We start from the raw sequence: 17,453 nt of genomic DNA, 5'->3' as shown, positions 1-17,453 counted from the left end.
CCCGGGCGGGGAGTGGCCGGAGTGCCGTCGGTGGTGCAGCAAGGCGGCGGCAAGGCATTTGGGTGCTTGCGGAAAAAGGCCACAGGGGCCCAAATCGAGCGCTGACAGGCTCGTTCGGACGCGGCCGTCAAGCCGCGTCGAATGGCGCAAGCGGCAACCGCTGGGGTGGTCGGGGAAGACCAGCGCAACGACGGCTGGCGGCGGCCAGAGATGGGAGGTGGTTGGGCTAGCGGCTAGGGTGCACGGGGAGGCGAGCTGAAAGCACTAGCGGCACCAGGGGGCTCCCCGGAGCACGGCCGTGAGCCCAGCGGGGCGTGTCAATGACGACGGGGACGACAACGTGCAGCACGATGGAGCTGCAGTTCGGCAACGGCGGAGGCGATGCGGGGAGCATGTTACGGGGCGGCAGAAGCGGCCGGTGGGAACGGAGAGGGGCAGTGCTCACCGTGGGGGCACAAGGTGGCCCTTTGGCGGCTTAGTAGCTGCAGGGCAGCGCCGGAGTCAAGGGAGATGGCGGCGACCGTGGCGGACGGAGGTTGAAGACGGGGAGGCAGTGGGTTCCCTGGTGGCTTCCGACCTGAGCCCGTGGTCGGGGAGGGTGTAGCAGAGGCCGGCGAGGCAGGTGGACACGCCGGAGGCGCCCGGGGATGGCAGTGGCCGCGATGGTGGTGCGACGACGGCGACGAAAGCGTCGGCCCCTTTCTCCAGATCGGCGGAGCGGGAGTGAGGAAGAGGGCATCTGGTGGGGAGAGGCAGAGGCGGAGAGGACGAGGGGGAAAGTGGGAGAAGGGCCCGAGGCGCCGGGGGCGTGGAGGCCTTATCCTCCCCTCGACGCCGGCGAGGGGGTCCGATGGCGACCACGCCCTGTAGCGACAGGGTCGGTCAAACAGGGAAGGCGACTCGGGGTAAGGTGGGCCGGCCAGTGCAATGGGCTAAGGCCAGGGAGGCAGGGGGCTCTTTTCTCTCTCTCCCCTCTGCTTTTTTTCTTTTTAATTTCTTTTCTGTTTTTCCAGCAGCTTTTGCATCTTCTTTTTAGACACTAATGACTTTGCAAAATTATGCCACTGGCCAAGATAATTTAAAAGAATTATTGTGCACTGCCACAAAAAGGTTGTGAGACTTTAGAAGTAGTTTGCAACCTTCATAATTTTAAAAGGCATTTAAACTATAGTTTTAGCCATTGTTTTAAAGTGGTTTAGGGCACTTAGACATTTGCAAAAATGTTGGTTCACTACCAATATTAGTTATGGATTATTTGGCACATGAAGAACATTTTAGTTTTTCATGTTTGAGAAATTTTGAATTTCAATCACAATTGAATTTGAATTTGACTTTGATTTTTTTCATCAAGTGATAATTAGCTCAGTAAGCATGGTGACCTGGCACCATTAACAGGGGATTACTGTAGCATGACACTGGGGGTGTTACAAATCTCCTCCACTACAGGAAATCTCGTCCTGAGATTTAAGTGGTGAAGTAAATAGTAACTTCGGGAGAATTGACCCATATAGGGTTAATTGTCTGGTGAACAATGCAGGGAATGTGACAGAAGTATATCTCGAGTTGAAATTTAAGAAAACGTCGAGAGCAAAATATGAAGGTACAATAAGAAGTTTTGAGCGAATGGACAAATGGTCGATACCAGAATAGAGTGTGAGAAGGCGTTCAGAGCATCGGGAATAGATCATCCCTCGGGGGGTGGCTCGTGATAACACAAAAAGCCAAGAGCATAAGATACTTCGGCATCAAGGTTGTACAGGAGAGTTAGACTTCGATCCTGTGGAACTGTGGGTTATGGGCCCACCATGTGGTAGAAAGTAGGAAGGAAGCTGACATCTTGCACGGTCATGATGGCAAGGCAGGTCAGAGGATAGCATGTCAATTATGTTGGCAACAACGTTGGTACCAAGGGCGAGGTATGAAGAGAACCATTTTCCTGCTCGTTAAGACGAGGCGGACCAATAGGCAAAGTTCTCGTCCATCGGTGGCTACCTGAATGTCATCAACAATAGTAACAAGGTATTACTGACAGAGTTTGTACACCGAGGTGTTTACATAAGCAGGGAATTATCACCGCTCAGGTATGTTAGTTTACAAGAAAGGTTAAGAAAAACAATGGAAAGGAAAGTGTGTTGAAACACAAGTATTAGGAGTATATCCTTCACAAGAACAGGCAGAGCAGGATAATAATGACAAGGTAATAGATTACCTTTTAGGTAAAGGGGAGAGGAAATTCATGACGTTACCCAGACAACAGTGTTTGGATAAGTGATCAAGAAACCTTTAGCATTGCGCCTACAGATGGTTTTAAAGAGGTTCGGAGTACCACAATCATGCTTTGGGATAGCATTGACATGGTCATCAGGTAAAGGTCGGACCTTGGGAACACAATTGATCCATCAGAATTTTTAGAACATATCATGCTATTTTATCATGGAAAAGATGAGGAGGTGGCCGATGGGTTCAGTAGCAATCCATCGACATGTCAAAAAGGTTGTATGCCAAAATGATATGAACAAGTTTGTGTAGGGGGAAAAGCAAGAATGTTGTCGATGATAACACAAATCATCGAGGGGCAAGGAGGGTATTTCTCATCACGAATTCAATTGATATCCTCGAAGAGCTCAGAATGTTGATGATGACCACGACACCTTTGTCGAGAGATTTCATCCAGAGGTAATCGTTCGACGATGACATCAAGCCAACGGAATGATGAGCGAAAGGTTATTGGAACCACGGGTACGACACAAACTCGAAACCAAGTTTGTTGTTCAAGGCGAAATGATAAGATGGGGAAGAGCGACATAAGCTTAGCTCATCGTTGAAAAATTGTGCTCCGGGAAGGACCAGGTAGCACAGTTAAAATTTAGGACGATAATGATGTAGCCAATCAGGCTAGGAATGATGTGACGGAGTATCACTTCAATTAAGAATTTACAAGAGGTAGTGCAATGACACAATATCCTCGAGATAACATGAGGCAATACTTGAAGGTAGATCAAATTAGAGGTTGGACAGATGAAATGACTTGCAGGAGACAAGTATTTTAACTTGTCCGGGAAATGGAAGTAAGAAAAACTATGGTCGGAACTACGGTTATGAATGATCAAACCACCGATACAATATGAAATTATAACAAGGGGTAATCATTTTTACGAGCAACTTCCACGATAAGTTCTACATCGGGTCCATGGGCATGAACACAAAGGTTCAAGGTCGACTCCCACTTCTTTAATGCATCACCTTTCATTCACACCTCATTTTCGAAGAAATTGTAGTGCAGAAGATTTATCTGGCGAAGTACCAAAAGAGTAAGACTCACATCTCTTTTGAGTTCACACAGATTAGGGAAGGCATAGGTTCAACCCGTAGGGGTATCTTAGGAACATATACCACTAACTTCAGGATTAAAATATACCAGCTCGAAAGCAGAGCATGGTTGACAAAAGCAGATGACAGAATTTACCAAAGGCATTATGTGTCAGGGCAAAACTCACAAGTTTAATGAATATGAAGGACATTGTCGGATAAGAATCCAACCAAGGATATGGCGGTCCATAAAAGATCTGATGTGAGTATCGATACTCACCCAAAAGAAGAAAGAATGCAAAGGCATCGGGTTATAGATATAACTTGATAACTTCAAAGCTTGAATACAAAGGAATTACGATTTTCAAATCAGAAGATCTGAAGCAGAGGCTCTGATCAAGAGATAATTGAGTTGAATCGATACAAATCGACAATCAATCAAGGTTTGATTTAACAAGAACAAGCTCATGTTTGGAGTGACGTCTGAGCCGGAAGGATGAATGCTAGGATCTGATTGAGGATTACGAGCATTCGCGACATATTGGATCAAACAAGAAGATGCTAGAAATATGGAATTAACCATAATGCAAGCAAACAAGAATTTCAACAACAATAGGCTGCTGAGGATTTTCGGAAGATCGAATGGTATTTCAAAGACTTTTGTGAAATACCTAAACAATTGGGGATGAACGAATCCCCGATAATTGTGAGGAATTATTCGTACACGTATTCAGGCGGAAAAGGAGCTGCAACGCAGCACACACAATGGGTTCTCGAAATACCTAAAAGTATTACAAGGCATCTTGTAATAGCAAGATCAACTGGGGATGACAATATGAACGACAGGTGTATGTAGTTATCCAGAGGGATTTATCGGTGATATGGAATTGCAATGGCGAAGGGCACAAGGGTTTCGGGGAAACATCGGAGAGTATCTTCGAAATCTTCTGAAGCAGCAAGCGATCATCTGGACTGAAGAGGCTCTCCGGTAGGAAGTGGTTACGAGAACCTAAAGTTAGAGTTAGTAAAATCATTAACCCGAATAGAAGAGAGATCAGAATCCCAGAGTAAAGATGAGGAATAAAAGATCCTAATACCACCCAATGGTGACGTGGGCCCGTAAGCCACACAGCCATGTTAGTAAAACAATTTTGGACGACTAGACTCAACTTCGGCAAAGGAGTTGGAAAGGGGGCTTCCTACAGGCAGTGGGCTTGATACCAACTTGTGACGCCCTCGATTCAATCGTACACTAATCATACACGCAAATGTGTATGATCAAGATCAAGGACTCACGGGACGATATCACAACACAACCCTAGACACAAATTAAAACAATACAAGCTTTATATTACAAGCCAGGGGCCTCGAGGGCTCGAATACATAAGCTCGAATACACAAGAGTCAGTGGAAGCAGCATTATCTGAGTACATACATGAGTTAAACAAGTTTGGCTTAAGAAGGCTAGCACAAAAGCAACATCGATCGAAAAGGCAAGGCCTCCTGCCTGGGAGCCTCCTAACTACTCCTAGTCGTCGGCGGTCTCCATGTAGTAGTAGGAATCGGCGGTGGCATCTGGCTCCTGGGCTCCGACATATGGTTGCATCAACCGGAAAGAAGAAGAAAGGGGGAAAAGGGGGAGCAAAGCAATCGTGAGTACTCATCCAAAGTACTCGCAAGCAAGGATCTACACTACATATGCATCGGTATCAATGAAAAGGGTTGTATGTGTGGACTGGACTGCAGAATGCCAGAAGAGAAGGGGAAAGCCTAGCCTATCGAAGACTAGCATCTTCTCGAAACCACCATCTTGCAGCAACAGGAGGGAGTAGAGTAGCATAAAGTAAAGTAGTAGAAGTGTTATCAACCTCGGCCAGAGATCCTTTCTCGACTCCCTGCGAGAAAGCAATCCCAGAGCCATACTATCTAGTTATCATCTCATATCCAAGTCTCATCTCAAGTATCCAGTTCTAGTTGTATCGATCGGGATACAACTCCAAGTGTCTGTTACCGTAGGACAGGCTATCGATAGATGTTTTCTTCCCTGCAGGGGTGCACCAACTTACCCACCACGCTCGATTAACTCCGGCCGGACACACTTTCCTGGGTCATGCCTGGCCTCGGCCAAACAATACGCCGCAACCCGACCTAGGCTAAATAGAGAGGTCAGCACGCCGGCCTAAACCTATGCCCCCAGGGGTCATGGGCCATCGCCTCGGGAACTCCTGCACGTTGCGTGGGCGGCCGGTGAGCAGACCTAGCTACCTCCTTAAAAAAGGCAGGAGCTTACCAGTCCAACCCGGCGCGTGCCGCTCAGTCGCCGACGTCTAATAAGCTTCGGCTAATGCATACGACGCAGAACGCCCATACTATGCCCACGTGATGGTTAGTGCTATCAGGCCAGAGGCCCCTCGGATCAAATATCCAAACCGTTAGTGTGTGGTAGTGCGGTCATGAGCAGAGACTCACGAAAGATGTGACCCCGTCGCCCTGTCTCGAGGACTTGCGGCAAGGGCTAGGAATGCCCGGCCACGCCTCGTAATTATCTCGCGGGCACCCTCTTGGTCAACCCGTCTCCACATCACTCGCGGGTACCCCTCAGAGTCGACCCGCCTTTCCAAGTAACAGTTGTAAAGTCTAAGTATCCGTGTGTCCAAACATCAAGGGGAAACCCCGAGGAATCACCCCCGGTGAATTCCACTCGATGTAATCATCAAGGTGAACGTAAGAGGAACCACCCCCGAGGTTCACACTTGAGGGGTTGCACGACAGAGTCGTATCGGAAGTGGCTAAGGAGGAAATCACCCTCGATGACCACGACCGAATAGCTACACTACAGCGTTAACATGAGAAGTGCTGAAGAGGTCTCACCCTCGGCACTCGATAGTAACCCAAAAGTGTCGAGCAACTAAGGGGAAAGTGATGTGCGGTGTCGGGGCCTGGTCTTCGATCCCGTTGATCGGGTCTTCGATGATGAAGCAGGGGCAACAAGGACAAGGTGGGGGTCACTGATGGATCACTAACCAACCTATACTAAGCAGTTTAGGATAAGCAGGTAAGGTACAATGAGCAGGTTACAAAAGCAGGCTATGCATCAGAATAGGAGCAAACAATAACAGTAGCAAAATCTAATGCGAGCATGAGAGAATGGAATGGGCGATATCGGGATGATCAAAGGGGGGGGGGCTTGCCTGGTTGCTCTGGCAAGGAGGGGTCATCGTCGACGTAGTCGATCACAAGGGCAACATCGGTCTTCGGGTCTACCGGAGAGAAGAGGGGGAAGAAACAATAAATATAAAGCAAACATAGCATCACAAAGCATAACGTGGCAATATGCTGTGCCGGGTGTGACCTAACGTATGGCTACACGATATAGGTGAAGGGGGAATTCAACCGGGAATGTTTTCCCGGTTCCGGACCTGTGTCAGACAGATGACCAGAGGGGGAATCTTCCATGTTCAGATAGTTAGAGGCATCTGACAGGTAAACGGGCCGCGTACCCGGATTCGCTGGATTTTTCTGAGCAACTTTCATGTAGAAAACATTTTCATCCAAGTTACGGTTTATTTTCTACTAATTTTCAAAGATTAAACAATTTTCTGGAATTACTTAAATTAACAGAAAAGGAACATGACATCAGCATGACGTCAGCAGTCAACAATCCGGTTGACTGGTCAGAACTCACATGGGGGACCTACCTGTCATAGACAGTGGGTTAAACAGAGTTCAAACTAATCTAAATTTAGTTAGTAAAACTACTGGGCCCACCTGTCAGTGTCTAGTTAAGTTATATAATTTATTTTAAACTCCTTTAGCTATTTAGTGGAGGTGGAGCCCATTTGTCAACAGCTGGGCTGGTCTAGTCAACACAGTTGACCAGGTCAACTACTCAACTAGGGGCCAGGGGCCCCACTGGCAGTGACCCAGGGGGTGGCCCCGGTCGGCCACGTCAGCGCGGGCGCCGGCGTCTAGCCGCCGATGGCAAAAACCACGGCGGAGGCATGGGTCAGCAGGGGGGATTTGGCTACAGGGCGTCTTCGGGCTCGTGTGCTAGCTCGATCGATGGAGCGGACGAAGCCGCATCGTTCTGCGGTGGTGGCCCGGGCGGGGAGTGGTCGGAGTGCCGTCGGCGGTGCGGCAAGGCGGCGGCGAGGCATTTGGGTGCTTGCGGAAAAAGCCCACAGGGGCCCAAATCGAGCACTGACAGGCTCGTTCGGACGCGGCCGTCAAGCCGCGTCGAATGGCGCAAGCGGCAACCGCTGGGGTGGTCGGGGAAGACCATTGCAACGACGGTAGGCGGCGGCCGGAGATGGGGGGTGGTCGGGCTAGCGGCTAGGGGCACGGGGAGGCGAGCTGAAGGCACTGGCGGCACCAGGGGGCTCCCCGGAGAATGGCCATTAGCCCAGCGGGGCGTGTCAATGACGACGGGGACGGCAGCGTGCAGCACGGTGTAGCTGCAGAAGCGGCCGGTGGGAAAGGAGAGGGGCAGTGCTCACCGCGGGGGCACAAGGTGGCCCTTCGGCGGCTTAGTAGCTGCAGGGCGGCGCCGGAGTCGAGGGAGATGGCGGCGATAGTGGTGGACGGAGGTTGAAGACGGGGAGGCAGTGGGTTCCCTGGTGGCTTCCGACCCAAGCCCGTGGTCGGGGAGGGCGTAGCAGAGGCCGGCGAGGCAGGTGGACACGCCGGGGGCGCCCAGGGACGGCAGTGGCCGCGATGGTGGCGCGGCGACGGCGACGAAAGCGTCGGCCCCTTTCTCTAGATCGGCGGAGCAGGAGTGAGGAAGAGGGGATCTGGTGGGGAGAGGCGGAGGCGGAGAGGACAAGGGGGGAAGTGGGAGAAGGGCCCGAGGCGGCCGGGGCGTGGAGGCCTTATCCTCCCCTCGACGCCGGCGAGGGGGTCCGGTGGCGATCGCGCCCTGTAGCGACGGGGTCGGTCAAACAGGGAAGGCGACCCGGGGTAAGGTGGGCCAGCCAGTGCAATGGGCTAAGGCCCAGGGAGGCAGGGGCTCTTTTCTCTCTCTCCCCTCTACTTTTTTTCTTTTTAATTTCTTTTCTGTTTTTTCAGGAGCTTTTGCATCTTCTTTTTAGACACTAATGACTTTCAAAATTATGCCACTGGCCAAGATAATTTCAAAGAATTATTGTGCAATGCCACAAAAAGGTTGTGAGACTTTAGAAGTAGTTTGCAACCTTCATAATTTTAAAAGGCATTTAAACTATAGTTTTAGCCACAGTTTTATAGTGGTTTAGGGCACTTAGACATTTGCAAAAATGTTGATTCACTACCAATATTAGTTATGGATTTTTTGGCACATGAAGAACATTTTAGTTTTTCATGTTTGAGAAATTTTGAATTTCACTCACAATTGAATTTGAATTTGACTTCGATTTTTTTCATCAAGTGATAATTAGCTCAGTAAGCATGGTGACCTGGCACCATTAACAGGGGATTACTGTAGCATGGCATTGGGGGTGTTACAACAGCGACGAGGAGGAGGCCAGTGGGGAGGACGACGGGGACGGGTCCGACTAGACGTGGACGCCCCGTCCCTAGGTGACGCCGACAATAGCACCATCTGCACCTGGCCTTCTCCCCGGCAGAGCGATTTGCCGGGAGGGTAGTTCTTGGTGGCGGCTCCTCCAGCCAGCTCCTTGAACTTCTTGGGACCGTCGCTTCTGGCGGCTGGCGCTGGAAGGCCGGAGAAGATGAAGAAGGCGGGTGGTGGGCCGTCAAGTCGGAGTACGATGGCATCGACGCCTTTGTCTCGTATTGCCAGCCCGCTGCCTCATCTTTTGGCTCCTCCCCCGACACCGTCATCACTAGCCCTCTTCTGGGCGGCCGCCGGGATGTTCTCTTGGTGTCTTCTGCTGCTCGTACCTTGCCTAGGCACTCCTTTTGCCCTCCTGCTATCTTGATCCGCTTCCTGTGGAGAGGTACAAGAAAGGGATTATGCGCATCTTATCTTTTTTAGATCTTAAGCCTGCGGGCACTTGTCGAATATAGACTTTGTAATCCCTTGCTCATGTTTACATTCTGTATGGACTGTACTTGTTAATCAACGTATCAATGAAAAGGGCGTTTGCCGGGTTTTTTTGTGCGCGAGCAAGGCTCACACCAAGGAATGAGTCCTTGTTTTTCTTTAAGTAAACAACGTTGCCCTGCAACAGGCCTTGCCGTCCTCCCACCTTATACCACGACTACACTCAAGCCCTTGGCGGGGGTAGGGGCAAAGTAGGATTGGGCCCTTCGTCTATCTCCCTTCCACCGCAACTACAACCAAATTCCAGTCCGAAAGGATTCGGATATAGGAAGGAGGGAGCATGGCGGCTTGGGATTAAGTGAGGTTTCATACGTTCAAGTTTGATACGGAAGTACGTGGCTGGGAAAAAGACTTATCTGAATCTGCTGCCCCCGGGAGGAATGGCTTGCCGGGGTCGGGGTGCCAACTCGTCTCCTTTGCCCAAACAAGTTCCGCTGAAGCGCTCGTGCAGCCTGCGAACCAAGAAGGACTGGAAGGGAGGCAACGACACATACTCGACCTCTATGCTAGGGGTTAGTTGCCGCTAAGCACTATCAACCCTACCAGAGGGAGACTCAACCTAACATGCAAGCTAAATCTTAGGGCGCCAACGCTTCGTTTATTCATCTGTTGCTCAGAGTCTGCGCCTGGCTTTGTACAAAGGGTTACATGCCTCGCCGGCAAGGCTTGTACAAAAAGGTGTTTTGCGGGGGGGCCTGGCAACCGCGCCTTATGGGTAAAACTTGCGAAGATGTTGATGTTGCAGGAATTACTCACTGAGATACCATCTTCAGTCTCCAGGCGGACTGTGCCGGGCCTGGTGACTCGTATTACCTGGTAAGGGCCTTCCCTCTTTGGTGTCAACTTGTTGGAATTCTTGGCGGATTGGATTCGCCGAAGAACAAGGTCGCCTTCCTCAAGGCTTCGGGCATGAACCTTGTGGCTATGGTAGAGGCGCAACGCTTGCTGGTAGCGAGCGGCTCGCACAGTAGCCCGAAGACGATCTTCCTCAAGGAGCATCGCATCATCTTGGTGCAACTGCTCTTGCTCAAGCTCATCATAAGCGAGCACTCGAGGTGACCCGTATATGAGTTCCGTGGGGAGAACTGCTTCTGTCCCATATACCAGGGCATAGGGTGTCTGGCCAGTGGCTCGATTTGGCGTCATTCTGATCGACCAAAGAACCGTTGGCAACTCATCAATCCAGCTCCTTCCGCACTTGTGTAGCCTGTCAAAAGTTCTGGTCTTGAGGCCTCACAACACCTCTGCATTCGCCCTCTCAGCCTAGCCGTTTCTTCTGGGATGAGCAACAGAAGCAAAACAAACCTTGCCGCCGAGGTCTTGGATATACTGGTGCGGCTTGTGAACAGCATGCCGTTGTCGGTGATGACTCTATTCGGCACACCAAAACGCCAGACTAGTCCCATGAAGAACTGACGGCTGATTGTGCTGTCACCTTTCTCACCGGTTCCACTTCTGGCCACTTTGTGAACTTGTCGATCGCGACATACAAGTACTCAAAGCCCCCGATAGCACGGGCAAAGGGGCCTAGTATGTCGAGCCCCCAGACCGAAAAGGGCCAGGAAAGAGGGATTGTTTGAAGGGCTTGGGGTGGTTGATGAAGCTTCTTTGAATGGAACTGGCATGCTTCACACTTGGTTACTAGTGCAGTTGCATCGTGGAGAGCGGTGGGCCAGAAGAAACCTTGCTGGAACGCATTGCTGGCCAGGGCCCTTGACCCTATGTGGGAGCCACACATGCCTCCATGTATCTCTGCCAACAGCTCCATCCCGTCCTCCTGAGGAATGCACTTCAATTTCATGTCGTTTGGTTTCCTTCTATATAGGATATCATCCACAAACTGGTACATGCTGGACCAACGGGCTACTTTCTCTGCTTCTTCCTGTTCCTAAGGGAGTTCCCCTGTTTGGAGGAAACGGACAGTGCGCGGCGCCCATGCCGGAGCCTGGGGCTTGACGACAAGGACTAAAGGCTCATCTTCGACCGTAGGGGCAGATGCCTCTACGGTCAGGGTCTGGGGCCCTGCCGGAGGTTGCTGCTCCCCAACAAGCTTGGGGTACCCGGCAACTCCTTGCTGGCGGCTCCTGGGAGCTCAACGGGAAAGTACTTGCCGGGGCCTGCCTTCCTTCGCTTGTTCTGTCCTGCTGATGTGTCACAGCCCTAGCTTAGCCTTTGATTGTCCTTTCATGATCATCATGTCATCATGGCTAAATTTCATTTAAATATGAAATGGGGGTTGAACAAACCCTAGCATCAAATTAAATCAAATAGGCTCAAGTAAAATCTTTTTCAATGAACCGAAAATGCCCTTCAAAAATGTTCATAATTTATGGAACAAGGTGAAAACCGAAACCAAAAATGGTGGACATTTTTCCAGGACATAAATGGGATTTGCATTAATCCAATATGTATTTGAATTGGAGCTTTAAAATTCTATAAATATTTTTACAGCTCCAAATATTTTGAAACTTGCTGAGGGTCTCTGAAATAATTTAGTTAGTGCCCATAAAAAGTTTCAAAAGTTTACAAAATGGTTTGGTCTTTGAACTAAATCAAAACAAAATAACAAAAATAGAAAACAGAACAAAATAGAAAATAGAAACGCAGAGAAGGGAGAGTGACTTACCAGGACCAAGCCCAGCAGCCCACCTATTGTGCAGCCCAGCCCACCGAGGGCACAACCGTCTTCAACCTCTGCCTACTGGCAGAGGCGTGTCGACGCGCGTGCACCCGAGGCCTCCACCTCCTGCTTCCTCTCCGCCCTTGTTCGAGCGCCTGGAGATGCCCAGAGCCCGGTGGTCCTTCTCCCTCACTCTCTGCACTCTCCCTCGCCCTCTAGCCCCTTCCCCGAGCTCACCCGAGAGCGCTCCACCGTCGCCGTGCTTCACCTGCGTGGCCATCGCCCCCCTTTCACTGCTCCTCCGTGTCCGGCATCTCCAACGTCGAGCACCACGCCTCCACGGCGAAGGAAACAAGCCGGAGAGCTCCGCTTCGTCGCCATCATCGTCATCTTCATGGTCGGCCGACGGAGTTCGCCATCATTGCCCCGTTGTCCCCAAGCCTCCCCTGAGCCGGCTGAGTTGATCATCCGATGCGCTGTGAGCCCCTAAGCCGCCCCCCTTACTTCTGCGCTCGTTGCCTCGCCTAGGCCGTAGTTCCACCGAAGCCGTGAGCTCCTCGCCGCCGGCGATGACGCAGACGCGACCATGGTCAGTGTAGCCTGTGTCCGAGCACACCAGTGTGATCAGCACGTCTCCGCGAACCCGTAGCCACCATAAGATCCCCCTCCCACGCTCTCTAGCACCGAACCCGACTGCTCCCGAACTCCGGCCGCCGCCCAAGTGGTCGCCGCCGTTGACCCCTGCCTCCCTACGCCCAGCTGCATGCACACCTTGATGCGGGCGAGCGAGGGCCCTCTCCTGGTGTCCTCAGCACAGCCAGCTGCAGCATCTAGCACCACTCTGCCGAGCCGCCGCCGCGTCGGGGTATCACCGGCGTTAAGCCGCTGGTCAAACCCCACTGTTAGCGCTAACTATCTCCCCCGCTCTCACTGACATGTGGGACCGCACTGTTAGTGACACAATTAAAGTTAAATAACCCCTGTTAACCCCTGAGTCAATGACAGGTAGAGCCCACCAGTCAGATTTGACTTTGGTCAATGCTGACGTCACCATGACTTAGTGCTGACACAGTAAAGCTTTTCTGGGATTTTAAATAAATCATAAATGATTTATTTATTTCAGAAAATGTGCTAAACTTCTAAAATTCATAGAAAATCAACCGTAACTCCAAATGGAATAAATTATACATGAAAAATTATCAGAAAAATCCAATCTTTCCATCTGTACCATTTTCATGCATGTTTGAACAACTTATACCTGCTGATCAGGTCAAACCAATTAAATGGCATATGAATAATCACATATGGAGTTTGAATTTGAATCTTGTATTCAAACCAACTCCATTTAAAGTGTTGCTAGTTTCATTATCTCAATCAACAGCACATTGCCATGTCATGATCATGCATCATATTCTTGCATCGCATTGATTGTGTTCTTCCTTGTTTGCCGGTATTTGTCCCCTCTAAGTAGATGTGGTTCCGACGATGAGATCGATGACACTGATGAAGAACTACATTATCTTCAGAAGTTCCAGGCAAGCAAACCCCCTTGTTCATTCCGATACAATCCCACTCTCTCGCTTCTGCTCTCTTTTACTGCATTAGGACAACAACGATTCAACTATTACATGCTGCGGTAGTTGAACCCCTTTCCTCTGCATGAGCTGTCATTGCCACAGTAAATAGATGAAACCCACTAGCATGAGTAGGAGTTGTTTGAGCCCTGATGTGCCTACTCATTCATGCTTGTTGTCATGCCTGCTACTACTTAGAGTTGAGTCAGGTCTGATTCATCGGGGGTGAATTGGAATGTGGTGAACATGTCTTACTGTTGAGAGCTAAGTGTGTGAACATGATTCGGTAAAGGTAGCGGTGAGAGGCCATGTAGGAGTACATGATGGGTTGTCTCATTGAAACCGTCCTCATGAACAGTTGCTACCACATATTGGGTTCCAGTAACTTGACCCCCCTCGACTTATTAATCAACTTGATCTCTGTCCAGGAGTTGCAAATAGTTTCTGGTGTTTGTAGGTTGTGTTAGTACTCTACCAAGTGGCACTCGGTACAGGTGGGCTTGGAACAGACTAGGCACCGTGGCCGCGTATACCAAGCGTCGCCCGTTTGGTGGGCTTGGGAACCCTGCACACATCGTTTGGGGCCGTGAGCGACACCCCGGCCAGATCTCCTTGCGGATGGAACCCGAATAGGCGATAAACCTAGACTAGAGACTTGCGTGGTTAGTCAGGTCGTGGCCGACACCCTCGCCAGGCTTCCGCTTGAAGGTTGCCGAGATACATGACGTGTACACGGTGGTAAGTGGCGAGAGCGTGTGTGAACAAGTACACCCCTGCAGGGTTAATAATGATCTATTCGAATAGCCGCGTCCGCAGTAAAGGACCTCTGGGTTGCTTATATAGTTCATAGACAAGTGAAAGTGGATACTCTAAAATGCGCAAGATAAGCGTGAGTGCTATGGATGGCCTTCTCGTAGGGAGATGGGAGCGGATCCATAGTGGTGTATTGATTTCTGAATATGTGGACTCGTGTGCGCCACCTCAAAAGAGTTACTTGCAGTCGTAGTTCAGGATAGCCACCGAGTCAAAGCTGGCTTGCTGCAGTCAAACTCCACCACCGCTTTATTGATACTGATGCATATGTAGATAGTTCTGATGTAAGTCTTGCTGGGTACATTTGTACTCACGTTTGCTTAATTTATGTTTTTGCAGAGAGACTTCAGTCTCACTAGTAGTTCTGCGTGGACTTTGACGTTTAGCTTGTTACCTGAGCTACGATCTTGTACCCTTGGGAGGGTCTTGTAGATAGTCAGGCTTCTCAACCTTTTTCATTTGTAGTTGTCTGTACTCAGACATGTTTATGCTTCCGCTTGTTGCTTGTATGCTCTGTATGTTGGCTCATGAGACCCATGTTTGTAATACTTGGCTCCTCGAAGCCTAATACGTCTCCGTCGTATCTACTTTTCCAAACACTTTTGCCCTTGTTTTGGACTCTAACTTGAATGATTTGAATGGAACTAACCCGGACTGAGGCTGTTTTTAGCAGAATTGCCATGGTGTTATTTTTGTGCAGAAACAAAAGTTCTCAGAATGACCTGAAACTGCACGGAGATTATTTTTTGAAATAATAAAAAATACTAGTGAAAGAATCAAGGCCAGGGGGCCCACACCCTGTCCACGAGGGTGGGAGGCGCGCCTGCCCCCTGGGCGCGCCCCCTGCCTCGTGGGCCCCCTAGTGCTCCACCGACCTCAACTCCAACTCTATGTATTCACGTTCGGGGAGAAAAAAATCAGAGAGAAGGATTCATTGCGTTTTAGGATACGGAGCCGCCGCCAAGCCCTAATCTCACTCGGGAGGGCTGATCTGGAGTCCGTTCAGGGCTCCGGAGAGGGGAATCCATCGACATCGTCATCATCAACCATCCTCCATCACCCATTTCACGATGCTCACCGCCGTGCATGAGTAATTTCATCGTAGGCTTGCTGGACGGTGATGGGTTGGATGAGATTTATCATGTAATCGAGTTAGTTTTGTTAGGGTTTGATCCCTAGTATCCACTATGTTCTGAGATTGAAGTTTCTATGACTTTGCTATGCTTAATGCTTGTCACGAGGGCCCGAGTGCCATGATTTCAGATCTGAACCTATTATGTTTTCATGAATATATGTGAGTTCTTGATCCTATCTTGCAAGTCTATAGTCACCTACTATGTGTTATGATCCGGCTACCCTGAAGTGACAATAATCGGGACCACTCCCGGTGATGACCATAGTTTGAGGAGTTCTTGTATTCACTATGTGTTAATGCTCTGGTCCGGTACTCTATTAAAATGAGGCCTTAATATCCCTTAGTTTCCAATAGGACCCCGCTACCACGGGAGGGTAGGACAAAAGATGTCATGCAAGTTCTTTTCCATAAGCACGTATGACTATATTCGGAATACATGTCTACATTACATTGATGAATTGGAGCTAGTTCTGTGTCACCCTATGTTATAACTGTTGCATGAATAATCGCATCCAGCATAATTCTCCATCACCGATCCAATGCCTATGAGCTTTTCACATATTGTTCTTCGCTTATTTACTATTCCGTTGCCACTATTACAATCACTACAAAACTATCACTGTTACTTTTGCCACTGTTACCGTTACTTCCATACTACTTTGCTACTAAATACTTTGCTGTAGATATTAAGTTATCCAGGTGTGGTTGAATTGACAACTCAACTGCTAATACTTGAGAATATTCTTTGGCTCCCCTTGTGTCGAATCAATAAATTTGGGTTGAATACTCTACCCTCGAAAACTATTGCGATCCCCTATACTTGTGGGTTAGCAAGACTATTTTCTGGCGCCGTTGCCGGGGAGCATAGCTCTATTCTTTGAGTCACTTGGGATATATATCTGCTGGTCACTATGAGGAACTTGAAAGACGAGAAAACCAAAATTTATCCCTCAATTACGAGGGGGGGGTAAGGAACTGCCATGTAGCTCTGCACTTGATTCACCTTCTGTTTTGAGTAAGCTTGCGACACCTAAACCTGCTTCTGCTATTAATTATGATATGTCGCATGTTATTGATGATGCCACTTCTACTATGCATGATACCTATGATGAAACTACTTCTATGCTTGATAATACTGTGCCACTAGGTGAATTTCTTGATGAACTTGCTAGGGCTAGAGCGAATGAAATTGTTGAAACTGATAATATTGATGAAAGTGATGATGAAGATTCTTCCCCTAGATATGAATTGCCTGTTGTGCCTGAGGGTTATGTTATGGATGAAGAAACTGCTAGAGATTTTCTTGCCTGCAATGATAGAAGTGATCTTAAGAAATTATTAGCTAAGTTGAAAGAAAAATCCTTGAATGCTAGAATGAAATATGATCCTGCTGTGACGCCCGGATAATTAAGGTACAATAACTTTCTACTAATGATGCCACGTCACCTCGATTACTATTGCTAATCTCACGTTAGTTTGAAACTGATTCAAATTCAAATTCAAAATCAAGCAAACAATAAAAGTTTTCAAATATTAAAACTAAAATGTTCGGGGTGAGCCAAATAATCCATACTAAATGTTGGTGTAGAAACCACACTCCACTAAAGTATTTAAATGCACCATAGTAATTAAAACAGCGGCAAAACTGTTATTTAATAAATACTTTTAAATAATAAATAATTATAAAACTATTTTATTTAGGTGCCCAACTTAATGTGGCAGTAGTATATTTATAAATACAAATTTAGGTGCTAGTGTTAATTTTTATAAAACTGAAATAAAAAGGAACAAAAATAAAACAGAAAAAAGGGAAAAGACTAAACAAAGAAATAAAGTAAAACAAGAGAAAAGAGAAAAGCCCCCACCCCCACTGGACCATGGCCCAGCTAACCGGCCAGCCCACTAACCTAGCCGGCCCACCCCCACTCCCCATAGCCCCCCCACTCCACCCCGAAACCCAAA

Source organism: Triticum aestivum, chromosome 7D (genome assembly GCF_018294505.1).
Source record: "Triticum aestivum cultivar Chinese Spring chromosome 7D, IWGSC CS RefSeq v2.1, whole genome shotgun sequence".
Lineage (NCBI taxonomy): Eukaryota > Viridiplantae > Streptophyta > Magnoliopsida > Poales > Poaceae > Triticum > Triticum aestivum.
The sequence above is the reverse complement of the archived record's forward strand: the minus strand, read 5'-3'. Positions refer to the sequence as shown.